This window comes from Jaculus jaculus, chromosome 4 (genome assembly GCF_020740685.1).
Source record: "Jaculus jaculus isolate mJacJac1 chromosome 4, mJacJac1.mat.Y.cur, whole genome shotgun sequence".
Classification (NCBI taxonomy): domain Eukaryota; kingdom Metazoa; phylum Chordata; class Mammalia; order Rodentia; family Dipodidae; genus Jaculus; species Jaculus jaculus.
The window spans coordinates 97,591,083-97,618,949 of record NC_059105.1 but is presented as its reverse complement, the minus strand read 5'-3'; the positions used below and the strand labels follow the sequence as shown (position 1 = coordinate 97,618,949).

At 38.1% G+C, this 27,867-nt stretch overlaps 1 protein-coding gene and 1 pseudogene across 2 annotated transcripts in view; both read left to right on the top strand.

Moving 5' to 3' along the window:
* Nucleotides 1–27,867, top strand: part of Arhgap15 (Rho GTPase activating protein 15) — a 671,175-nt gene that overhangs the window by 486,770 nt on the left and 156,538 nt on the right. The gene's annotated exons all lie outside the window — the stretch shown is intronic.
* LOC123460087 lies at nt 483–26,342 on the top strand (annotated as a pseudogene).

Below are 27,867 nucleotides of genomic sequence, written 5' to 3'. Positions count from 1 at the left end.
TAAACCAACAAATACACAATAAAATAATCCATACAAAGCATTTGTGTGCTATTCATACACACACTAAAGGGATTATTATAATGAAAATAAAAATTATAAAGTTATAATTCTAAATATTCAACATCTAATACTCTTAATTGGAAACTGATGCATTGCCTAATTCTTCAGCAGGAATCTATAATGTTTTCAAACTAAGAGCAAATTATGAAGTCAGAAGGTAATGCTAAAGTGTGTGTGTGTAGATGTATTAATCTCATCATTAGAAAGAGGGAAAGGGAGCCTTTAAAGTTTCCATTATCCATTATGTCAGGTAGCAAATATCTTCTCAATGTAACTCCAGACATTAAATCTGTCGAGAGGAATGCAGTAAAATAAATGTCTAGGATACCTTCATAAACAAAAATCTTATTTCCATAATTCATACAGCTGGCTGGCATTTATTGGCACGTCAGGTGCAATGGGGACATTTCAGGAACATTAACATGTACAGCATCATTTGTCAACAAAGCAACAATGTAACCAAATCGTTCAGAACTCATACAGATTTACAGCTTTCTCTGCCAGCTGCTAATTACGGTGTGCTGGCCTATTTGGTATGGTCTTTTTATTGGAAAATGACAAAGGGGTTATAGTATCCCAGTTTGGAATATAGATGTGGCTTTTAGTAATAATATGAGCATAATATGACCATGTAGCTTGGAGTTGTGATCCAGTTTTGCTGGTCTTGTAATTGATCAGCTTTGATTGATGAAGGACAAAGAGAAATTCACAGCCTATTTTGTTTCTGATGTAAGTAACCTCTAAAACAAAGGAAATATAGGAAGGAAAATTATCAAAGACCACATAGTAGCAGTTCTTAACGTTTTCCCCTATGGAACATGACACATAATATTTACCTCTCAAGGAAAATCTGATGTGTTGATTGCTCATGGAGCAAATGTGACAGAAGCTTGCACATTCAGAATTCTAGGTTGTACTTTGAACAATCAGGAAGCTCTTACACAAATATGCTTAAATCATGTTAAGGTTATGACACAAGGTGACAAATGTTAGCAGTGTCAAAGTTAACATCTATAATCACCCCCTGCTTAAATTGTTCAGTTTTCAGAAAAGACACACAGTGTAGGCAAATGATGGAGTGTGAACTGTATCTTCCAATTCCCTGGATTGTGTCAAGACATATTATAATCTATAAAGCAAACAGGGCTGCTGCCTTCATGCCCATGATGCAAATCTGTATTCAGAGACATAAATGCCTTCCATTCAAGCAAAATGTAAAAAGCAAATTGGTAAATACTTATTCAAGCATTATTTAGATTTATCCCATATCCAACCTTATTAAAACCCATTAAATTCCAGAGTGAACAGATTTGACATTCAGCAAATCAAATGCTGTCAGGGCAGCTGAGTTGACCAGATATTAAACTAGTTTCAACTTTACCAGCACCAGATTTTTGGCCCTTTCTAGAACTAGTAAAATCAAGACATCCATGGTTGACTGGATCTAAAATGTACTGTATGAAATAAGTATAATTTCCATTTTTATATAAAAATAACTCTAAAATTTGTTTATAGATAGTCTTTCTAATTTAATTAATACCCATGTAGAACTTGTCTTATCTAATACAGTTGTCAGTATATGTGGTGGTTACCAGTTTTTATCTCTTCCATTGGCTAGGATTTATACAACAGAAAATATAACTTGTTCAGTGTGCATAGTATTGCCCGCAACACGATACATTCCCAATTAAAGCCAGTCTAAGGAAAGAATTTAACTTGTGTGAAATGAATGAATATTCATTTGTGGAAATGCTGGGGCACCCCTGGATGACATTGTGATGAAAGAGAATTGTGCTTCAATACTTTGCCTATTAATCCTTTCTTGATTGTACCTTCCCCTAAATTCTGGGATACCCCTTTTCCATATATTTATCTCTTTTTCTCTTCTAAAACCTACTGCAGAAGAATAGCTGAAACTGAAAAACACTGAGACTATAAAGAGCTTTTGAAGTATTGTCTTTTCCAGGGGAATATAAATTCAAACTGAGATTACTAAGTAACTTGAAATTTTCAGATATTACTTTTATATAAGGAAGTATTTTTAAAGTAAGGGTACCATTTTGATTCTCTGGAACAGACAATTCACACAAGTTTTTTTTTTTTTTTTTTTCTGAAACAGCCCTTGCTTTGTACTGTAGGAGAAGGCACTATTGGCTCTCCTCTCTAAGATTATGAGGCATCCATCTCATACTAGAAGTTAAAATGCAGCCATTGGATGGAACTGCAACTTTACTACGATGCTATGTTTTAAATTATGTCACAATAAAATCCCCCTCAGATGAGGAACTATGAAGAGAGCTCTGTACCATGTTGCATCAGGTCATAGGTTTTCAACTCGGTTTGTCAATGGTTATGGATAAGTAAAACTTGCTAATTAAATTAGAAACAACCAAGAGGTTTTAATTCTTGCTGATCAAAGAATCTGAAAAGTTTCAATGAATATCATAATAACCTGAGAAAATCAGAACATAATCATGCAATTGAAAAGGGGGCATCTTAGCTTCAAAACTGAGTGCTTGCTGAGAGGTGTACTTCATGGTCTTTTTTTTTTTTTTTTTTTAAATATTACTGAAATGAGAAGGTGTGATACTGATGAGTAAAGGAAGACAGAAATTGGCTAGACAGTTTGGGATAGCATGGCCTCCAAAGCAAACTGGGGTTTTTTGTTGTTGTTGTTTTTTCTTGGATACAAGTGGTAAATGTTCTTGAACCCATAAGGGAAGGTCAGGATTTTTATTATCATTTTTCCCTAAAGGAGTTCATTTTTTTTGGAAAGCAGACATGATACCTGGCATGGGAACTGAACTGACAAGTTCATTCCCCTTCATCCAGTACTCACCAACCAATCAAGGTCTTCTAAGCTTAACCAGTGGCGCTCACCCCAACTGAATGCCTGATTTACATCCCTAAGATGGTAAGATACCTCCATTCAAATTTCTATGCAGATTGCCAGTTTGGGACTCTGCCCAAATTGGGAGCTGTAGTGGTTTGAATAAATGCCCCCCAATAGATTCAAGAGTCTATTAAAACTTCTTGGATTTCCAGCCACCTGGCTGGAGGAAGTGTCACTGGGTGGTCCAGCCCTAAGGTGCGGAGGTGGATTTGACAATCCAATCTAAGTGTGCTGTGTGGTTTTGCTTTTGGCTTTTGGCTTTTTCTCTCTGCCTGGTCCTTTAAGAGGGGTCCAACTTCTTCTACATTATGGAACTTCCCCTGGATCTATCAATTTCAATAAATATCTTTGCTCTAAAACGGTGCCTGGTTTGGAAGTTCATCTCAGCGAACCTGACATCGTCTACTACAAGAACTTTGTATTTTATTTTCTTTCCTAAAATACCCTTTGCTAGGGATCCCTCCTTCTGTAAGGAACTCTGACTTCTTCATTCTATTAAGCTCTGTGAGAAAAATCTTTCCAAGCCTCATCCTCTGTCGTTTGTGGATTTGATCCATCGAATTCATTAGATAAGAACCTGGAGCCTCCAACTCAGTAGAAGTTTGTGTATTGAAGAGCATCCAGCACCCTCACTTTTTAGGTAAAAGCCCTTACCTCAATAGCTATAAAGAGCTTTGTTACTCTCAAAGACACCCCATATTCCTATATCGGTATCACTCTACATGTTAATCATTTAAAATTAGTTTGAAATTCATAAAAATTATTTTAAAGGGAGCCTAGCATTTCTTAAGCTACCCAATTTGCCTAAAATAAACTGATAACATTTGGAAATAAGTAATGTACACATGTGTGTATATGAAATTTGTAAAGTACAAGTTGATATTTGTTTTCAAAATCATTGTTGGTGTTTAGAATATTCTTCCCTTATTGTCCAAAAAAAAAAAAAAATGAGGTTGCACTAGCTAGCAATTTATTCATATTTAAGACAGAATGTTTTCTTATGTATCTACTTACTATGAAAAAGGTCTTCAAAATATTTCCAAAATTCCAGGAATGTTTTAAATAATTCTTAATCATGTTAGAGGTATCCGTTTGTCTTTATAAATGGAATTCTCCAACTGTGAAATCCTCACCAATAATTATTAACTGATATCTTAGTTTTTAAAATTATTTTTGAAACATATTGCATTTGATCATATATACTCTACATTACCCTCCCTTATTGCTGTAAGATCCACTGTACCCCTTATTATTATTATTATTACTTACCAGTGGCTATGCCACAGAAGAGAGTGACATTTCTACCTTCAGCTACCATTAACTGTCATTAGTTTCTCAGGGGGGGAGAGTGACCACCCCAGCTCTTCTGCTATCCACAACATAATTTTTAATAACCTCATCATGTGCAGGGCTGTGTGTGCAGTTACTCACCACTGCTGTGAGTTCATCATTTCCATGTCCAGATGACAGACTTACACAGCACTCCTCCTCATCCTTCAGATCTTAAATTCTGTCCTTCCAATCTTCTACAATGTGCCCTGAACCCTGGAAGGGATGATGTATATTTGCTATGTAGGAATGAACACTCATCACTTATTTTCAATACTTGACATGTTATGAATCTCTGTATTCATCATATCCCATTGCAGGAAAACAAAAATAAAAAAAAGAATTCTCTGACCAGCCCTGAGAGTATAATAACTGATCTATGGGAATAAAGATAAATTACAAGGAGAAATTTGACAACATTTCTGTTTAGCACAGTAGGTTGTCCTCAACCATTGGATTTTACCTGGCTTTCATTACTAGGCTTGAATTTCCTCTTGTAGAGTAGATCTTAAATCCAGAGAGCAGTGGGTTCCACCACAGCAGTCGTGCTTCTATTGGACAAAAGGACATACATTGCTGGGTGGGTATTGTAAAGGAAGCTCTGCCTCAGTTCCAACTTGCTTTCTTTATGTACTGTGACCAACGCTTAACACAGTTTGTTTAACCCCTGCCATGACTTTCCTGGAAGAAAATAGGAGATCAATCATGAGAACTACTCAGTGCAGCAAATACTCAGATGTTAGTCAGCTACTCACTTTATAGGAATAAACATTAGGTGAATGGGTCAGGGAGAGAGGGGAAGTGAGAGAGAGAGAGAGAGAGAGAACTTTAGCTTCATTATATTTAAATGTAAGTGAAGAAATAGCTTTAAAAGTGGCACAGAAAAATGAGAAGAAACACATTTGCTGTCTAAATAAGAATGGCTTGTATGAGAAAATAAAATTCAAACTAATATGGCTCTATTTTTTAAGATCTGTATTTAATAATATTTTTAAGTGAAGAAATCTGAAAGTTAAATATCAGCAGACTCATTTAAGAAGAAACTGTCCTTGTCCATTTGTGCCACTGTAATAAAATGCTAAAATTGGACAATGAATTTATAAAGAACAGAAAATTAGTTCTTCCCACATTGGGGAGGTGAGAAGTCCAAGGTGGAAGCACTGACATCTGATGAAGCTTCCTGCTTCATCCCCACATGGCAGAGGGCAAACAAGACAATTGAACCATTTCCAAAATAACAGCAGTACAATCCATTTAAAAGGATGATATCATGGACTAAACACTTCCAAAAGAAGTTCTATTTCTCAACACTTTGAAATAGTGATTAAGTTTGTAACACATGAGTTTTTGAAGAAACATTGAGACCACAGTAGATATTACAAGGACATAGTTCAGGAATCAGTTACATTATAGCAGGTTAAGTAAAATCGGCAGTGCAAGAAGAAAAGGCTAATGAAGAACATTGAAAGTAGTGGAAAAAACAAACAAAAAATAAAATCTGCCTAGAACTACAAAAGCCATAGTTTATGAAGCAAAATATAATCTACCTACCAAATCTTTGCTAAAATCAATATAAAAGTGCTTAAGAGAGTGCTCAGAGTTAAAATTTCCAAGGTTTTCAGTATTTCTAGAGGGATGTAAAGTCCTTAGATTGCACTGACAAATGCATGTTAGAATTCCAATGCACTTGTGTTAGCTACGTGGGTGCTTACCAGATAAGAAAGGTGGCTTAAGGACTCACCAAAGTGCTGAAAAGTGACAGTGGAGTGTTTGGCGCTAAAGGAAACATCTCTATCACACCCTCCAAGACTTACAGGGACGAACACAGCATAGGAGGCAGAGCGTAAGAGCCAAAGAACAGAGAGGAGTGCTTACAATACTGTTATACAGACAGAAAGTGACTTCACAGTGGGTGACACTACCTATACCAGACGTGCATAATATGAAGAAAAAAGTGATGACATCAAAATAAAAGAGTAGTTGGAAAAAAGAGGAGGGACTTGGGAGGGGGAAAGGGAAAGTAGTGGGAGGGAATTATGATTATTGTACTTTGTTTATATTTATGGAAGTTGTCAATAAAAAAGTTTTTTTTAAGAAAGATGCCTTTTAGAAAAGATATGAAAAGCTGGTTTTGAACAGGAGCCACATAATAACATCAGCCATACCAGAGCTTGTCTTTTTTAAGCAGTTCATCCTTTAAAATAAAAGAAGTTTTCCAGCCGGGCATGGTAGCGCACACCTTTAATCCCAGCACTCGGGAGGCAGAGGTAGGAGGATTGCCGAGAGTTCGAGGCCACCCTGAGACTACATAGTGAATTCCAGGTCAGCCTGAGCCAGAGTGAGACCCTACCTCGAAAAACCAAAAAAAAAAAAAAAAAGAGGTTTTCCCTTTTTATCCCCAGGATATAAAGTGCATGTACAACTTGCTATGCGTGGTGATATCCATCTATAATTCTACCACTAGGAAGGCTGAGACCGAGGATTATAAATTCAAGACGAGTCTGTGCTACATGGTGAAATCCTGTTGAAAGAAAGAAAGAAAGAAAGAAAGAAAGAAAGAAAGAAAGAAAGAAAGAAAGAAAGAAAGAAAGAGAGAGAGAGAGAGAAAGAAAGAAAAAGAGGGAGAAAGAAAGGAAAAAAATAGAGAAAGAAAAAAAGAGAGGGAGGGAGGAAGGGGGAGAAAAGAGAGAAAGAGGAGAAGGAAAAGAAAAGGAAGGGAGGGAAGGAAAAAAAGATAGAAGAGAGGGAAAGGGAAGGATGGGAGGGAAGAAACTTGCTTGTTAAACAGAAATCCTAGTAACTATACAGGACAGTTGAAAGGACAGGAGAGGAGAGAAGAAAGGAGGGGAGAGGAGAAACACGCTGCCAAAAGTTGTGAAGGGACCTGGAAAATCTTAAACAAATAAAGTCATTGTACTTCCTTAAAAGCAAAATTTGAATAGCAAATAGAAGCACACTGTATAAGAAAAAATGTGCAACCCGTGGATTGATCACTTATTTGTCCACTTATATGATGCCAAGCATGTGGACACTTCCACCTGGAAGAATAAAACATTTTAATAATCACAGACATTTATCTTTGCTACCAGCAAAGATTCCACATTTGCAGATTCCTATTAATGCTTCAAATAAAGTTAAGCATGAGCCACTTGAAAGTTTCACAGTTATGGAGGGAAAACATTCTTACAACCAAAATACATTAAGTTATTGACCAGAAACACATAGATTGAAGAAGTAAATCTGTCACTAGCAAAACTAGAAAAATATGCCTCATAAAAATACTTCCCATTGAAAATCAAAAGTCTAATATGTTTGTGCATTCAGAATCCATTATATATTTCCAGTCTTACATATTTTGACTCCTTCCCATTGTTCTTGGTAACATGAATTATCTTTATCTTATTATTTTTGTTGCAGTTTTACTTTGTTGTTTATCTGCCTCATGAGTTTTAAATGGCTAAATTATTGGCTTAGAATACAAGTGGTTTTTATAAAAAAAAGTGTTTATTTTTATGTATTTATTTTGAGAGTGACAGACAGAGAGAAAAAGAGGCAGATAGATAGAGAATGGGCACACCAGGGCCTCCAGCACTGCAAAGGAACTCTAGATGCTTGCTTATGCCATCTTGTGCATCTTTCTTACATGGTTCCTGGGGAATTGAGTCTTGAACCAGGCAAGCGCCTGACCACTAAGCCATCTCTCCAGCCCTCAAGTGTTTTTTCTTATTTTCATTTATTTAAATTCTATTTATCTGGTGTATTTATTAACAATTATTTCTGATTGAAGTTGTTCATGTCACATAGTATGGGATTCCAAAAGCTCTCTGCAGCATCACCATAAGAGTAATCCCATGGCTGTCCTCATCCATACCTCACATAGTTAATAGCTAGCTGCTAACACATGTTAGAAAAGTAGTTGAGGAAGGGAACTTGAAGTGAATTTGGCATAGAGTCATGAATGGTACTAAACTCATGGATGAAGTTATTTACTTAAAATTTTCCCTGTCGGCCTGATTTGGCTATATTTTCAAAATTGACACATACCATGCTGTAGACTTCTATTTTCACTAGCTGAGAAACAGAATGATTACAGACTTTTGCATGTTATGCATTTTTAAATATCACCAAGTTAAACTTAGATTTTGATTCCATTCCCAGGACCAAGTGGAAAACTCTCCATCTTCAATAGTTCCCATTATCTTTTAGTCACAGGGCCACATACTGTATTTCTTCCGTAAGTGAAACTCCCACTTGGAATTCCAAGCATTGCATAACCAGGGAAGTATTCACATCCCATGTAACTCAGTAGGCCTTCATATTCAGATCAGATGTTTTATCAGCATGGTATTCTGTTAGCAGACTCTGAATATCATAATTCAGAACACAGCCAACATTTTAATTCATCCAGCAAATATTTATTAAACACCTCTGCTAGCATTCCAATCATGACTATCACTTGAAGAAGTTCTTCCACTGCTTTTCACAGTCTTCATTTCATTTCACTGCCACAGAGTGCCCACTGCCTTGAAGGAATTTAGACTCCTATAAATAGATTAAATAATATCAGAAATACTAGACTTTAAATTTCTTGCATATAATGACTATGATAGTAATTTACATTATTTTGCTGAATGAGCAGCTGTTATTGAACAAAAGATTTATATGAATAAATGTATATTCACATTTCATTGTATTCTATTCCTTTTAGTACAATATACTTTTTAAATATATTTATTTATTTATTTATTTGAGAGAAAGAAAGAGGCAGAGAGAAAGAGAGAGAGAATGGGCATGCCAGGTCCTCCAGCCACTGCAAACAAACTCCAAAGGCATGTGCCACCTTGTGCATCTGGCCAATGTGGGTCATGGGGAATTGAACAGAAGTCCTTTGGCTTTCCAGGCAAGCACCTTAACCACTAAGTCATCTCTCCAGCCCTACAATATATTTTAAAATTAAATGAATGTAATTAAACATTTTAAAGTATGTCAGCTATATGAATGGCATACCTTGAAATCTGTCACACTTAAAATATGGCCTATTTTTAAAAAAATGTTTATATATTTATATTTCTGTGTGTGTGTGTGTATACATATATATATATATATATATACGCACACACATATATATAATATATATTATATATATATAATAAAAATTAGATATAAATAGATTACATAGATAGATAGATAGATACCCATATTTGGTCCTTAGGCAATGGTTTGCCCACATTTTGCCAGAACAATACTTCTCAAAGTTTGTTTGAACAATATTAATAACTATGTAAGTCCATAGACAGGTCTTCATAGCCTAGAATAATAGAACTCTTGAGTTTGAAGAAACCTCAACAAATTATCTGACTTAACCTCTAAAAATAATTCAATTTCTCTTTATATCTTAACCTTTGTTTTTTAATGTGGTGGTATCTACATAGGGTTTTTTTTTTCCCAAAAGTTTATGTTTTATAATAGCTTATAGTGCTTGCTCTTAAAAATCTTCATTTTCCTTAAATTTCTTACAAGAAGAAGCTAGGCATATCCTCACTATAATGCTCATATCCTATGAGCTCAGTATGCCTTCATATATCAGATATTTCCAGTGCCTAATAATCCTTTTAGCCATTAAAACTCATCAAGTGTTAGCCAGGCGCAGTGGTGCACTCCTTTAATTCCAGTACTTGGGAGGCAGAGGTAGGAGGATCACTGTGAGTTCAAGGCCACCCTGAGACTATATAGTGAATTCCAGGTCAGCCTGGACTAGAGTGAAATGCTACCTCAATGCCCCCCAAAATAATAATAATAATAATAACAATGGTAAACATTTTAAAAAACTCACCAAGTATAACAAGTAAAGGTAAGGTGATAAATAAATATGGCAAATTCTGTTTCTCTGCAGAAGCTTATATTTGTAGCCTTTACAATGATTATTCCTTACTAATTAAGTAAATGACATAGGGTCACTCCCAAGAGACAAGACTCTGCTTGCTCATAAGTCTTGCTCACTTAAAACCTGAGCAAGCAGAAAGACCTGTGTTTGGATCCTTGGGATCCACATAAAGGCCATAACCTTTATCTATAATTCTAGTTTTGGGGAAGCAAAGGCGGGAGAATCTCAAGGGCTTGATGATAGCTGGCCAGTTAAGTCTTGGTTGAGTGAGTGATTCTGTCTCAAAAAATAAGGTAGAGGGCTGGAGAGAGGGCTCAGCAGTTAAGGCACTTGCCCATAAAACCTAACAACCTGAGTTTGATTCACCAGTACCCATGTAAAGCCAGATGCAAAAAGTGGTGCATGTGTCTATGGTTCATTTGCAGCAACTTGAGGACCTAGTATACCAATTCTCTCTCTCTTTCTCTCATCTCCATGGCATGGTGGTACTGAGAGGGAGGAAGAGGTAGGAGGGTCACTGAAAGTTCAAGGCCACCCTGAGACCACATAGTTAATTTCAGGTCAGACTAAGCTAGAGTGAAGAGATGTTGAGAAAGACACCCAATGTTGACCTCTGCCTTCCACACACATGTACACACACATATGAATTTGCATTTGCAACACACAAATGTGCCCATATACATACATATGACATAGACATGTGAATGAAAATAAATAAATGAATAACTCCTGATGGAGAGCACAGAGAATTGCACCAATCCCTCAACATACTTTTGTTCTTCATCTTAGATCATAAGGGCTGGAGATATAACTCAAAAGTAGATCTCTGCCTAGTATATTTGAGGCCTTAGTTCACTTCTGAACATGAAAAAAATTAAAATAAGCATATTGAACTCATGAGAATAAGAATATAGCTGAGTATATTTTACTTCATCTGGTGCTTAAAATTTGTAGAATATAATACAAAGTTTTCTTTTCTAGTTCTTAAAAGCTATGTTTCACTTAAATAAGAAAACTATTATCTGCCTCAACTTGGGTTTACTTCTTTCCTGTAGGTGTTTAATTCCTTACACTGTTTTATGGGGATGACTTGCTGATCTCACCACAGCCCATTATGTGCTTTCACTTAATGCTGACCATTGACTACTGGATTATTTACCTTAACATTTCAAAAAGAAATATTTCAAGTTTTTCTCATATAACATAAGAAAGAAAGGCATTTACTAATCATTATTAAATCCATTCTTCTTTTCCTTTGATTGAATTCAAAGGACAAACCAGCTAGTCATTTTTGGCATGCATCAGCAAAAGTATATGATTATTAGGTATTCTTAAATAATATATCTTTATAAAGTAATATAGGTGGAGGTTTAAAAAGAAATAAGAAAATAAATTGGAACCATCTGGATATCCAAAGTAGAGAAAAGTTTTGCTAATGCTTGTTGTGTCCACATTGCAAAAAAAAAAAAAGGATTGGGATTGGATGGATTTCTAACTGGACAGATAAGCTAGGGCCATCATAACGTTTTAAAACAAGACAGTTCTGGAGTGAGGGCTCCAATTGAACCAGTAAAACTATTTGTCAGAACTTGACTTAATAGACAAGTTGTGATTCACACTTCTTAGGTCAGTATCATTAAATTTATCTCAGAGCTGGCCTTCCTGGTCCTGAGAAAGAAAGTACAATTATGTTCCATCAAAGATGGCAGCCTGGGAAGCCCATGTGCCAGAGTTCAAGGAGGAAGCATACCTCCCTATTGAATGAGTCCAAATAAGCCCAGTGAATAAGGGAAGGGTAGAGAGAGTCCATGAAAGAAGCAAAATACATGCATGCATGAGAGAGAAAATAGGGAGGAGAGGAGGAGGGAAGAAAGAAAGAGAGAAAGAAAGAGAGAGAGAGAGAGAGAGAGGAAGGAAGGAAGGAAGGAAGGAAGGAAGGAAGGAAGGAAGGAAGGAAGGAAGGAAGGAAGGAAGGAGGAAAATTCTTGAGCACATGCTTTCTGATATGTGAATGTTAAGTAAAGAAGAAAATGCTACCAGAAACATTTCAGTAGAACTTATATATGTTAGAAATTAATGAGAAATCAGTTTCAGAAGTCTTACTCAAGCTATGCAAACAGTTTTGTTGGTTTCTCTTTGTTACATCACCAGCAAATAACCACCTAGATAGGATGGGTACCTCCTCTTAGATTAAGGAAGGTCTCTGAATATTTTATTGGTTAGGCTAACCAAATAGGCATACGCTCTCTATTTTTTTTTTTTTTTTGCCAGTTTCACCATCATGTTGCCCAACATGACAAAGTACTTGTTTAAAATAGTTATACCAATCTCAGAGATCTATGTGTATAGCTTACCTTGCACTCAATTGAAAACAGAATATTCCTTATTGATTTTGCCTGTGTGGCTGCTGTATGCACTCACATGGATGCAGATAGAATGAATCGCCTCCTTGCTGGCCCTGGGCCTCCTTGAGTCATGTGAAGCAGGTTTCTGATGCCTTTATGTTCAGGCACAGTCAGGGAGACAAGAGTGCTACTGTCTTCTGCTGGGGCACAAAGTTACCTCGGGCTATGCAGGAAAAATGCTTTTTTCTTATTTTTAGGCTTGAATGTGTCTATGCCACTAAATGTATTCTTGTGAATACAGATAGTACTTTGTTGTGGGGCTCATGGGAAGGCAATGGGGTAACCTGTTTGGACACAGCTGCAGGCCACCTGTAGAGAAAGTCAAATTAGGGAGAGACCCCACTGTTCTTTGCATTAATGCTTTTTGTATTGTTGTTTGACTTTTCCCCTCAGTCTATGTATCTTTTTCAACTAGGGATATTGGGAGCACATTTTAAGCCCTTCTGTCCCTTTAAGGCATCTAATGATTGAAAGGACTCTAAGATTTGAAAGGCTGTAAAAACTCCCCAGTTACCAATGACTAATGGCCACACACAGAATCTTAAAGCTGCCGAAACTGAAGTGGTCTTCTTACAGATTTGGGTGATTTGGTGAACTTCCAGAAACAGTTCTCACAAGACACACTTCAGGTACCCCCACCTACCTGTGTTGCTTCTCCTCATACAGACTGATGGTGTTCTCAGTGGACAAGCACTCATCCATGTTAGCAATCAACTTCACTTACACAAAGAAGAATCAGACACTCTAACGTAAATACAAAAGAATGAACTCTTCTGCTTCTTTGTCTCATCTGCCTACTTGAAGCTTTAAAAAAGAAGCCCATAAGTGAAATATCAGCGTTAGCCATAAATATTAAAGGAGGGAAATGTGCAAATAAAACTTGTTTCTGGAAATCTTGATTTTGGCTGACTATCAAAAACCCATTTCCTGACAATGAGATCCATTAGACTACAAAATAATTTCTGAAAGTAGCAGTTGCATCGCTTACAAGATTTAGCATTTAAGGGTAGACAGCCACAGAAAGCCTCAGCTGCACAGGGTTATGCTGGCACTTGGAGGAACCAAAGCTTTTGGGTCTAGAGGTTTCTCTGGCTTATGTGCCTTTCTTTGAAAATTCATATGAAAATACAAGATTACAAATTTCTAATTTCATCGTAGACCCTTGGTAGTAACTAGTAGCAAATTGAGTGTACTAATATGGGCATGTGTGTTCACAAATACTGTTCTACAAGCCGAAAAGCCACCAAAGTTCCTGTCAATCTCTTCTCTGGATTCTGTCTCAGCTTTCCAGTGTTTACCAAGTGCCTACATTATCTCAGTAAGACATCCTGTACTTTCAAAATTCAAACTCAATCAACAGTGTTTTACAAAATAACCTTAGACATGATCTGCCCTTGCACAGAAAAGTGTGACATTTTGGTAGCCTCTAGGAGGCTCCCTAAGAAATCCTTGCAGATGAGGCTTCAGAATATTGTTCCTCCTGATAAGGTGTACATGCATGTTATACCCTACTGTACATGATTAGCATGTCATGTTCCCTGGAAGAAGTAGCAGCAAGAGACATAGCACCTCATGACACAGTGTCAGAACTTGGGTCGGAAACAGGACTGTTAGCTAGAACAAACTCAACCTAATGGTTATGCCGAGAAACACTACCACTATTTAGAGAATATTTGACTTCCAGGTTAAGAATATGGAATTTACGAGCCACAAGGAGCCAACAAATACCAACTTTAAAAGCTGTCCATACACTTGTGTTTTGAATTTGAAGTGGCTTCATAATATTTTCATCCTTGATTCTTCATAGTTTTACATAACTAAAGTTTACACATGAAAAATGGGTTATCAGTAACATAACAAAAGGAATATTTGTCTCAAAATATTAGTTTAAATATTGACTATCTTATTTTTAGTATAAGTGTAGTTATTGTATCAACCTTTTATTTGGTGTGCTGTAAAATATAGGAGATATCTACTAAGTTTTTCCCATTTTATTGTATTATTCAATGAAATAGTGTGTGTTTTTTATCTGTGATCCACGATCTCAATATCATCTATTATTTTATTTTATTTGCTTTGTTTCATAGCTCAGTACAATTTCTTAAAACATATAACTAATTCTCTCTCTCTCTCTCTCTCTGTGTGTGTGTGTGTGTGTGTGTGTGTGTGTGTGTGTACGTGTACATATGGATATATGGGTATGTGGGGGCATATGAAGACCAGAAGAAAACTTCTGGTGTTAGTTATCCTCAGAAATACATTCACCTCTTTTTGAGACAAGAACTCTCATTTGCCAGGAGCTCATTAATTACACTAATCTGGCTAGCCAGAGACCAAAAGAGATCTGGGGGATCCTTCTGTCTCTGCTTCAACAGTGCTGAGAATACAGGCCTATGTTTCCACAACCAGCATTTTTTATGTGGGTACTAAGGATAAACTCAGGTCCTCATGCATGTGAAACAAATATTTCACTCACTGAGCTCCCTTACCAGTCCCTCCTTAACACTTTGATACCCCACTTTGCTCTTTGTGTGCACTCATGTACTCAGCCCATACCAGAGAAATTAAAAGTGAGATGGAAGACATCAACAATTTATGACAATTCTTATTTGAACCATTGTATGTAGACAACCTTTCTTTTTTTCAGTTTATGTATGAGACATATGCATCCAAACTAAAAGCTTATTTTGTAAAGAAACTTTCAGTGCCAGAAATCCCATATGTTTTTGATGTAATAAGTGTATACTTTCCTTGGGGTTAAGTCCACAACTTGGACCACTACACGCTCTGACCACATGTGTGCAAAGCCAACGGACTCATGGTCTAACCTACCTCAATCGCACACGGTTGTTCACTCCCCTTGCCTCTCTGAATAGTATGATCTGGACAAACACAGTAGATAAGAAGGTTAAATAATATTTGGAAAGTTGTTACAGGTGAAAATACTTAATGGTATTAATTTTTAGATAATTCAACAGAATTATAACTATATACATAATTCATAACTATATAAATTATCTGAAGGATTTCTTAAAATCACTCCTCTCTCCAGTTAAGTGCCATCTTAATTTTAATTGAAGCAAAATTTGGCAAATAGTTTTCTCAGTCATCCTAAACCACTGCTACAGATACGTTCAATCACTGCTCTAATTTTGGCAAGACAATTAGCAAAAATTCTATAGTCTGAGGTAATATGGAATATAAGATGAGACCTCAAAGACAGACCAAAGTAGCTTACATAGCAGAAGCATCCTGATCCCACTTCCCTCCTGCTTGTATGTTATGTTACTTACTTTTGGATTTGTACTACTTGCTGGAGAAACTTTGCTTCCTAAAGCAGAGAATCCTAATAATTTAGACCTAGACATGGCTTATAATCTTGCAAACATCCATGAATTATCAAAAATTTTGTGAATTATTGGTCATTTAAATAACAAGTATATGATTTATTTTTTCTGACTGCTTTTTCATTTTAATTGCTCCCATTTCCTGTCCTGACCTTTATGCTTCAGAAAAGAGAAGGAATCCCACAAAGGAAAAAGAGAGAGATCTTTCATTTGGGAACGGCAAAGGTCCTCCTAACTTGGCCAGTACATTTGCTGTAAAGTCATGGAATGCTATTTTGCAGTTTCAAAAGTGATCATACTCAGCTTCCCAGATTTTTTTTTATTTTTTCAATGCCTGGAGGATGCCAGGAGAACAAGGGAAGCCTTGTTAACAAGTTGCAATCTCTCAAAAACAAGATAGGATTCGGATATAAATCACCACTTCTGCCCACATAGCTATGTTCTCCGCCCCACTGACTGAAGGCCTTCATTTACATCTAAAATGGTTAGTTCTGATCTCCAGCAGAACTCCTAAGTGGAAGAATGCAGCCACAAGTGCTGAGTGACTCTGAGGTTAGGGAAGAATGACATCACCGACTTTAAGCATATTATCATGCTGACAGGGAGGCACCTTGTATTCTCTTCTTCAGATAGAGCGAGGATTGTACTCTCTGCCTTGTTGTTTTCTCCTAAAGAATACCTTTCCCCTCCCCTCTCAGCAGCTGCAGTATGAAGGGTTGAAAATGTCACTTCAACTAATGATGAATGATGCTTGACCTCTGGACCAGTTTCTCTCTATTTTATAAATTAATATGAAAGATCCCAACTCACAGGATGTGAACTGTTAGGAATTGTTTCAAGGAGGGATTTGTGTCAGGCAGTCAGTAGCTAAAGGGTTTTCTGCTGAGGTTGTTTCATCCTTTGTGGGGCGGGGCCCTTGCAGACAGAGGTTCAAGCTCCAAGGCAAAAAACAGAGCATGCCAATGATGATTTTTATGCGTTCTGTCCTGTGAGGTTAATATCTTTTCATAGTAAAAATATTGTCAGTAAGCAGAACCAGTTTGCAGGGGAGGGAGGATTCTCAAAAGGGCAACCAGCCCACATGTCTTTGTTGTTTGTATTTGAATATAATTAATTATGTAAAGCAATAGTTAGTGGAAGATTAACAATTAGTAGATTCTGTCAAGTAGTCACAGGGAAATGACTAACTAATTGAATGACTAGTCCTCTATTGTGTCAGAAAGCAGGGCTGAGTGCCATTCTTTTTTATCTTTTTACTTTCTTGTTTTCATAGCTCCTCTTTTTTTTTTCCTAAGGTATATGTTTCACAGCAGACTAATAAATAAATAACCTTGGTTGAAATTTCATAACATGCTAAGGGATTTGAAATAAAAAACACCTGTTTTAATTAGCATTGTGTTTTGTTCACTTTAAAAAAAGTGATAATCCTGATGCAGTGAGCTGACATTTTTAAAGCTTTGAATTTCCATCTGTATCTTATATTATGATGTTTCAGGATTGTCACGAGTTAATTATGTTGACTTGAGAAGCATGGCTTGCATTTAGAATGAAAAACTTCAGCTTGAATAGACAAAAAGCAGATGCTATCTTTCTTGTCAATTGCTTTGTTGTGGGCTGCCTTGCAACTTTTCATGTATTTCTGGATCTAAAAAGAAGTGTAAATCTCTATTTATTTTGAGTTTCACATAAGCTACACAGTTTCAATGTTCTGTTTTGGCTGTATGTGTCTTGTGTATCTTTACATGTGTAACTTTCCTGCCCCCAAATGCAGAAATCCACAACTCAAATTATCTTTTCTTTAATTTGTAATTTGTTTTGTTTTGCCTAGACATTATGGAGATTAGCGCATAATGAAATTTAAGAATAGGACAACTCCACTGGCTCCATTTTCTCTCCAGTTAATTTTTTATCACCTTTTTGCTTTTGTACAACAACCTTTTTACTGATACAGAAATACATGTGGCATCTGGGCACAACAAGGCATGTTAAGAATGGAGAAGGCACTCTAAGTAAGGAATTTCCATGCTTTTGTGAGTTTAACATTCCTTTAACATACAGAGCAGCTGTGTTGATGTCAATAATTACACATTGAAATAAATGCATGTACATGTGCTTCTTTATGGGATTAACGATATTAGGGATGACCTCACTCAAAAGACTTTTGTACCTCCCACAATTACCCTGAAATATTCCACAAAATTCAAACCCTAGTTATGTGGTTTTAAATCTTGAAATATCACTCTTGACAACTGGACTATGTTTACCCTGATATTAGTTTGGATTGTTAAGAATTCCTGTTTTCTTCCTATTTTTCCCACTATTCTCTGATCTTTACTGTCCTGTTCAGTACTCAGAATCTGAACTGACTGCACCTTATCATTCTGATCCCCTTACAGAAATCCTCCCAGCAAGATGAGGCCAATAACAGGTGCCAGCAGAACCATCACCATCAAGTGAAAGTACAAAAATGCCATGACTGCTAATGCTTATTTCACAGTTTAATGCCATAAGCAACAAATGCACTTATTTATGGAAAGTCAAGTTAAAGGAACAGTAGATTGTCTAAGCAGGATGTTGGTGATGTAGAAGCTTCCTTTGGGCTTTAAGAAGTGCGTCACCCATCCAAGTACCTAAGTAAATACAACTGGACTATCAAAGATAAAAGTAAAACAGGAAAGGGCTAGATAGATGGCTGAGCAGTTAAAGGCAAGTCGGATGGCCTGATTTTGATTCCTCAGGACCTACATAAAGCCAGACCCAGAGAGTAGTGTATGTGTCTGAAGTTCATTTCAGCATCTTCTTCCTCTCTTTCTTTTTTTCTCTCTCCCTCAATTTTTAAAAGTGAAACAAGAAAAAAAGAAATAGTAGGATAATATAAAATAGTGTAGATAAAGAATGAACTAATGGCTGGAGAGATGGCTCAGTAGATAAGGCACTCACCTGCAAAATGTAACAACCCTGACTCAATTCCCCAGTACCCACTTAAAGCCAGATGCATAAAGGGGTACAAGCATCTGGAGTTCATTTGCAGGGGCTAGAGACCCTAGGGCACTCATTCTTTCACTCTTTCTCTCCCCTCCTCTCTCTGTCTCTCTCTGCTTGCAAATAAATGAATAAAATAAAATATTAAAAATAAAACAAACAAATAAAAAGGAGTGAACCAAAACCAACAGATAATTACAAGCTTAATCCTTTCTTAGGGATAGCAAGTTTAATGGGAATAGTTAGATATTCTCTCAGGGTAAGAGCAGGCAGGTTCAAGACTATGGCCGAGAGGCAAAGCCCATGGATGAATGAATGAATGATTTGTTCTGCAAAATATATGTCAAAGGTATGCTCACTGATTAAATACAATCTGTACATGATACATACCATGAAGGTTTATTCATGCCTTATCACACATTCAAATTTAACGTATGGCTGTTCTGCTACTTAAAAATAGCTCTGTTCATTAAAGAAACTGTAACCTAGATTTTCAGAAAATTAAAACATCATGTTCTTAAGATAATTTTATGCCTTTAATCAAGATTCAGAGTTGAGTAAGGCCTTCCTACACATGTTGGACTAAGGCAAAAGTTTGTATATCTGGTGGTTTTATCTCTTTTTGACCAACCAGTTTTCAATCTGATAGCAAACTTACTTTATCAATTGGATCATCCAGATACAACTATTGGGCCTGGGAGACAGCAGCCCAAATTTGTCATACCTTTCAACTTTAGGTGTGCTGTGTTCCATAAAATTTATGCCAGATTATATGTTCTTCATTACAACATGTCCAAGAACTTGAATTAGCAATTCTTGAGCACAGAGCACCTGAATCACAGTGTGTGATTTGTTCAGTGTCATTAAAGCTAATGCTACTCCGACAAGGACAAGTCCATGGAGGACTTAATTGTGTCAAGCAGACTTGTTGTGTATTCAGATACTGAGCATGCATGTTACTAATGCGGGAATCCAGGTTGCTGGATGTTTCTTATATTATGATCTAGAGCTGTTTGCTTATAAACCTAGGTAGAGAATTCTCGTTTCCAGGACATGAATTTGACATCTTTTCTTTTCTTACTTTATATGCTTCCATGTAATGGTTTTTATCCATAATTGGCTTAGGCAGCTTTGCAAAATAGTTTGGAAATGAGACAGAACAGTGTTAAAAAACTGAGCTGTGGCACTTCCGCTAGAAATTTGGAGAAGTCACTTGCTGGTAATTCTGAACTGTTCATACAAGAAGTATCTTGCTTTGTGTCTATAGACACTAAATATATTTGTGCATTTAAAGTACCAAACACAGTAAGTGGCAAACAATGGTTATTGTTAGTTTTTGTTATCATTATTACTATAGTTATTATTAAGCCATGCTAATTCTCAAATTTCTCCATCCAATCTTTATCCCTTAAGTTTTAGACTACGATTGCCAAATGTCTATTTGACATTGCCACATGATAGTGACAGGAATTTCTCTAAACCAAGCTCATTATTCCTGGCATCATTGTCTAAGTGATAAAATTAAAATTGTAGCTAATCTTTTCCAAGTATCCTGCATAAGATCATGAGTAAAACAGCATCCTGGCCCTATAAACAACAGTGTTCTATTTGCTCCTCTCCTTCATTCCAACTCACACTTGTAAGGCCTCACACTGTCAACCTCCTCTGTACGTGTCTATAAATCTACCTAATCAGGCCTTCATGGTGCATACTCTGTCTTCTCACTTCTCAGCTGAAGCATTCTATTTTAAAGAGACTTATCACCATAAAATATAGTCTGGGTAACATTATTTCCCCAATGTTTTGATTGTTCTCTGATACCTAAAAGAATATACTTACTCTCCTATCATGACAGGTGAGATTTTTCACTGATATTGTCATTGCATTTCATAATCTACCTTTGTACTAGCCAATTACCATTTCATTTCTTTTTCTGGATCAGTGGTTCTGAGGCTTTATCATGCATCAGAATCTCCTAGAAAACTTGTTCCATCAGAGCCCACTACTGTGGCCCAAAGACTCCAGATTCAGTAGGGTTGATGTACAACTTTGTAACATATTCAAATGATGTCTTAGGAGATGTTGACATAACTGGTCCTGGACCACATGAGATAAACACTGCTTTAGTTTATTCTTCTTCACTTCAGTCCATCAAAATCCTGTGACATATTGGTTGGCTTGCTTAGGAACTGTTTCATCTGATAGCAATGTCAGAAGACCCACACTGCTTGGTAGCAGAATGAATAATGAGTGGTTCAAATTGTCTTAGTCCATTCATACTATTACAACAGGATACTAGAGACTAGAAGAATTTGAACACATGCAAATTTATTCGCTCAGGACATTGAAGGCTGGGAAGTCTATATTAAGGTGCTGACATCTGGCAAATGCCTTTGTGTTATATCATCATATGGAATCTAGAGAGCAAGGAGAGAGAAAAATGGAGTGAGCAAGTATTTCCTTGTATAATGGAAGTATTCCTACCAATGAGAATGGTACCCTCAGAGCTTAACCACCTCTTTAACAGCCCATCATATAGATAGATAGATAGATGATAGATAGATAGATAGATAGATAGATAGATAGATAGATAGATAGATAAATAGATAGACAGACAGACAGACAGACACAGAGAGAAAATGGGCATGGCATAAGGGCCTCCAGCTGCTACAGTGGAACTCCAGATACATGGGCCAATTTGTGCATATGGCTTTATGTGGGTACTAGGAGATCAAATCCTATTCACTAGGCTTTGCAGGGCAAATGTCTTAACCATTAAGCCATCTCCCCAGGCCCAGCTCAACTCTTTATCATATTTGAACTACAATTAAATTGCCATATGATTTCTGAAAGGGACACTCAGCCAATAGCACAGATCAAGCCACTCTGCCTAAACTTTACCCCTAAATCACTGAATGAATTTGGACAAGTTGCTTAATCTTTGGATTTACATTTTTTTCATCATAAAAATGAAATAATAATAGTACTTATAATGTGCATGCCTATGGGATAAAATGAATTAAACATATGCCTCAGAAACACTTAGCTATTATTTTCTTTAATATTCACTCCACTTAGGTTAAAATGATACTGGGGTTTGTGGGCCTAAACCCACTTCTAGATATTAAGTTCACTGGAATCAGCATGTACTTATGAATCCCCAGAAGTAACTCTGGGTTTAGCTCTTTACAGAAATCCAGTAAAAAGTATTTTAATTAAATTGAGATTGGAGAAAGATTGCTAAAGGATCTTAAGTAAGTAAAAATTTTGTAACAATAAATAAACCATCAATTTATTTTTCCCTTCATCATAAAGATGAATAAAAATGAGGTCAATTATTAATAATATGTTGAAAGTAGGTTTGCCTTTCCCTTTAAATTTTCTAAACTCTATAATTAAAATGACTTCAAATTGGAAGGTTGTAAGGAAGAAATTAATCTTATTGGTAAGTAGAAAAGCAAATCCCATGGTTGATGATAGATATGACCTGGTAGCAGTAGTTACACTTCTATACTTCCTTTTCTTGCAATCAGCATGTGAAAACCAACCTAATCCAATTAACTGTAATTCCCTTTTGTGGAGTCAGTAAAGTAGTGCATGATACTAAAACACCATTGAAGTCTTATCACAGGTCAGATAATCCAAATGGATTCTCATTTTCAAAATGCCAGCAGGTCTTTTTAAAATTCAGGAAAACAGAACATTGTTTATTTCTTCTTTCTTTTTTCCCTGAACTTATTTTATGCACAATAATTTAGTCTCTGAATTCTACTTCTTTCTATAAGCTAACTCTCAATTTTCTAGACATGTTTCTCAGGTAGTTAATATTCTCAGATAGATAGATAGTGTATCAGCCTCTTATAATCTGACTTTCTTTAAAGGAATTTTTCCATGGTGATTATGCATACCAGAGACTCTCATCTGAGCTACTCACTGATTGTACCTTCCTAGGCACACCACCCGTCCACCCTACATACATGGATTCATCCACACACTACTGTCAGATCACCTGATTAGAGTCACTGCCCAGATTCTTTCAGGTACAAGGAAGGACCTGCTTATTCTGCCCCAGCTCCCTTCGCATCTTCAGTACCCTGATTTATGGAATCCATGCTTCTTTGTTCTTTAGTAAATGAGGCTCCCAAATGCATTATGGTCTATCTTATGTATGTTGCTTCTACTTGAATCATTCTGTTGTCATCCTCTGTCTGGGCCCCTGTACCACTTTTATCTACCTAACTGAGCCTCATTTAAAATGATTATGATGTGATACTCCCTCTGAAAACCTCCTTGGGCCATAATCTAGATGAAGCTACATGATCATCTTTGTCTACCTAGCAGTCCACACATTTGTAACACTTGCCATGTGCTATCACTCTCCCATTAGTTCTATCTACTTACCTGAATTTCCTGTATACTGCAAGATAAGTGATAATAAAAACTGCCTATTTTCTTTTACACTTTGTATACGAGAGAGAGAGAGAATTTTATAATTAAGTAAAAACTTTGTATGGACAAATCATGAGTTGGTACCATTCTCTTCATCCCTGCCCTCATTCCACTGAGGGCCCGCCTCAGTGGGTTACTGGTATTCACCATGGGGTTTTGGGTTATAAGTTGTGAGAGCAGAGGTCAGTCATTGTTGAGGGTGTATGTCTGTGTCTGTGTGTGGAGGTAGGGGTAATGCCTCTGGATACTTCTTCCCACTCTGTGGATCTTACAACCTTTCAGTCACCTGTTCCACAATTTTTACTGAGCCTTGGCAGGTTTATTATAAGTCTAGTTTAGTGCTAGGCCCTCATCAACTTCTGGATTTTGCTTTGATACATTTTGAGTATTCTCAGTGCCTATCACCATCTCCCTGGCCCAGGTTGTTAGGCTCCCCTTGAGAGCAGCATTCTTACTTAACTTGCTAAATCCTGTGTGGTTTCACCTGGATCCTTGCTACTGTGCATGACAGATGGTTATCTCCTTATAGGGATTTAGCCATCTTTTCTTGTCATGTTAATGCATTTTGGTTGCCCCCAGTTTTCACTGCCTTCTGTAAAAGAAAAACAGATTTTCCAATGAAGAGTGAGAGCAGCGTAAGTTAAAGGGGATAAGCATAGTTAATTAAGAGAGATTTTGATGGATGTAGCCTCTCTTTTGGTCAAAGGCTGGCAGGAGCTTCTCACTGAAGTCCATTACTCTCATCCCTATAGGATTCAGACTTGGATCATATTACCAGCTGTGAGTTCCTTCCCACTGAGCAGGTCTGTTAGCCAATCAGAGGGCCACTGGTTACCCACCTAGGCTTGGTACCACTATTGCACAGGTGTGTACATCTTTTCTGGCTGGTTGGTTTCATATAGCACGGTTCCCTGCTTGCTCAAAAAGTTGGTGGCCATTTTTGCCCAGTAGCTCCTGTAGTGCTTTCCAGAACTACAAGAGCTAGCCATCAGGGAACTGGCTTCCTCCCCAATTCTAGCATGATCACTTGATCGATGTTCTGTGTTGGCAACATGTGGTGGCTTCAGAAATAGGATCTTACCTTTTTATCCCAAGTAAGTAACAAAGTGCTCTGACAGAAGCCTGTCCTGTTTTGCAGACCTCATAGGTCTCTCTGACCAATAGCTCAATGTGGGGTATAACCACTTTCTCAGACTGGGAGTTATAAGCCAGTGCCAATTGTTTTAAGGTTAGACTTCATCTCACTCTCTCCAGAGCCCTTAACAGACAGTCCCTCCATGCTTCCATTTAGGGTTATATCTTTTAGTCTGCTATCCAAGATGAAGGTTCCTATGATATCAATTCATTTTGGCTTTTATCTCACTCCACCCTCTTAGTCCCTTTCCCCCATTATCTTATTCCTCCAGTTGCCTTTCAAGTATGCCTGCCACTCAGGCTGTTCCAGGTAAGGAACCACATTTCAGGGAGAACATGCGTATTTGTCTTTTGATGCTTGTGTGAGTTGGTTTAATATTATCTGCTCCAAGTCTGTCCATTTTCCTACAAATTTCATTATTTCAGTTTTCTTAACTGATGAGTAGAATTCCATTGTGCATGTGTACCACATCTTCTTCTGGGTTGATTCCAATCCTTAGCTATTGTGAATAAAGCAGATATAAACATGGTTAAGCAAGTGTCTTTGAAGTAAAGAGTAGAGCCTTTAGGTTAAATGCCCAGGAGAGGAATTACTGGGTCATATGGCAGATTTCTTTTCTTTTCTTTTTTTTTAATAATTGCCCTTGCCGCACTCCACGGTGACCCCTGCCCACTGCCCACGGTCATGAGGAGGGGCAGGGCAGCCAGGGTGCTCGGAGTCCCAGGTCTACGACTGAAGGGCATGCCCACACATTAACTGTGCTCTTGTTCATCCTCATCTGTGCACTGGGCTACATGATTCTCTTTGGAAGAAATGCCTCAGGACACAGCTTACAACACTGAGAAAGGCTGTCCAGGATGGCTGGCAGTTTCTGAAGTATGTCGACCCCAGGTTGAGAGACCCATTGCCGCAGAGAGACTACGGGGGAAACTGCCTCATCTACGATGCAGACAACAAGACTGATCCCTTCCATAACGTCTGGGACAAGCTCCATGGCTTTGTTCCTGCATACTTCAAGATCCATGACTGGTGGATGTGCATGATCATTAGCGTAATGTTCGAGTTCCTGGAGTACAGCCTAGAGCACCAGCTGCGCAACTTCCGTGAATGTTGGTGGGACCACTGGATAATCGCTGTGCTTATCCACAATGGGCTTGGCATCTACTGTGGCATGAAGACCCTGGAATGGCTTTCCCTGAAGACATACAAGTGGCAGGGCCTCTGGTATATTCCAACATACAAGACAAAGAGGATTGCTTCCAGTTCACACCCTACAGCTGGGTCTGCTTTTTGTGGGAGCCCGCCTCCAGCCTGCACCTCTGGCTAGCCGTGTGTGGCATCATTCTGGTTTTCCTATTGGCAGAGCTGAACACATCATATTGTGGATGCACACCCCACCCCCAGAATATTACCTGCTCCTGCTGCTGGCTGGCCTTCTTTGTGAACGTGGGTGGTGTGGCCATGTGAGAGATCTGTGACTTCATGGAACAACTGAAGCCCCACAGGAAGCAGGGCCAGCAGGCCTGGCTGGTGACAGACATCACAGTCCCTGAACTACTCATCTCCTGAAGGGACAACCCACATGCACTCTCCCTGTCACTGCCCTTCTACACCTCTCAGTGCTGGGCTCAAAGTTCTGTTCTGGTGCTTGCCTGGTCTGTCGGATGCTTCTTCCTGTGGGACATCACCTTGAGGTACAAGGAGACCCCAGCAATAGAAGCAGCAGAGTGACCAGAGCAGGGTCACCAAAAACAGGGATGGGCACCCAGGACTGGAAGATGACTTGCTTGGGGCCAGGAGTGCAGAGAAGGAGGGAGCAGCAGTATCTAGGAAGGAGGCAGCCTCAGCCACATTATGAACCCTTACTGCCCACAGACCTTGCCGAGCCCTCGGGACTGTCCCTTTTCTGACTCATGTTTGTGCTCCCTGCCTGAGAGGAAAGCGGGAAGAGAGCCCACTCCTTCCTCACCCTGTGCATCTGAGTGCAAGTGCTGGTAGGTGTGTGCACATGTGTCCTTGGCTCCTGGGACTGTGAGCTGGCCAATAGCTGGGGCTTGCCCTAGAGCGAGATCCTGCCCTGCCCCTCTCCTGTGCCTAATCTCTGCGCTGCCCTGGAGAAGCATCTCAGTGCCCTTTCTCCACAACCTGTGGGGTAGGCAGAGACCTCATGAGACCCTAAAGCCCCCACCCACCTCCTGGAAGCATAATTGAAGGACATCACACCAAGATGGCTGTAAAGCGGTGGGTCTGGGTTCACCACGGAGCCATTTTCTCTGGAGCCTTTGTTCAACCCAGGTTCTAACTTGGAGAGTGTGTGGACAGAGAGAGGTCACCAGACTGGCCCCTCAAGGGACAAGTCAGAGATTCTAAGGTCTGGAGTCCTGTTTATGTGGCTCCCTGAGTTTAGGGATGTCTGCTGCGAGCAAACAGAATAAATAAAATGACAGTGATAAACTGAAAAAAAGAAAATTGTAGTGGGGCTGAAGAAATGGCTTAGCAGTTAAGATGCTTCCCTGCACAGCCAAAGGTTCATTTACCTAGGTCCCACATAAGACAGATACACAAGGTGGCACATGTATCTGGTGTTTGATTGCAGTAGCTGGAGGCCCTGATGCATCTATTCTCTCTACCTCTCTTTCTCATATAAATAAATATGAATAAAAATATTTTTAAATAATTTTATTGAAAATTTTTAACTTAAATATGTTGTTTTCTTTGCATATACCATAAGTTTAATAACCTATCCATATAGTTTATTCAGTTGATATTGGTCCTTTTCATGAGTCTCCACACTGACATCCATAGTGGTTGTACAAGTTTTCACTCATGCCAGCAGTGAATGGGACTTCCTTTTTCCCACATCCTCACCAACATTTATTGTGGGTTGATTTTCTTTTATTAAGGCAAGCCCAACAGACTGGCCTTTTGTTTTTGGTTTTTTGTTGTTGTTGTTTTGTTTTGTTTGCTTATTTTAGGGAGAGAGAGAGAGATAATGAGAGAAAGAGAGAAAGAAAGAAAGAGAGAGAGAGAGAGAGAGAGAGAGAGAGAGAGGAGGAAAGAATTGGATTGCCAGGGCCTCCAGCCATTGTAATAGAACTCCAGAAGCATGTGCCAACTTGTGCGCATGTGCGACCTTCCAAATGCATCACCTTGTGCCTTTGGCTTACCTGGGAACTGGGGAGTTGAACATGGGTCCTTAGGGTTCACAGGAAAGCACCTTAACTGCTAAGCCATCTCTCCAGTCCATCAGCTACGTTTTAAATGACTGCCATCCTGACTGCAATAAGGTGCATAGTTGTTTTAATTTGCATTTCCTTGATAGTACAAGGGATTGTGAATTTCTTTGACTACTGGCAATTTGTATTTCTCTCTATGGCTTCCTT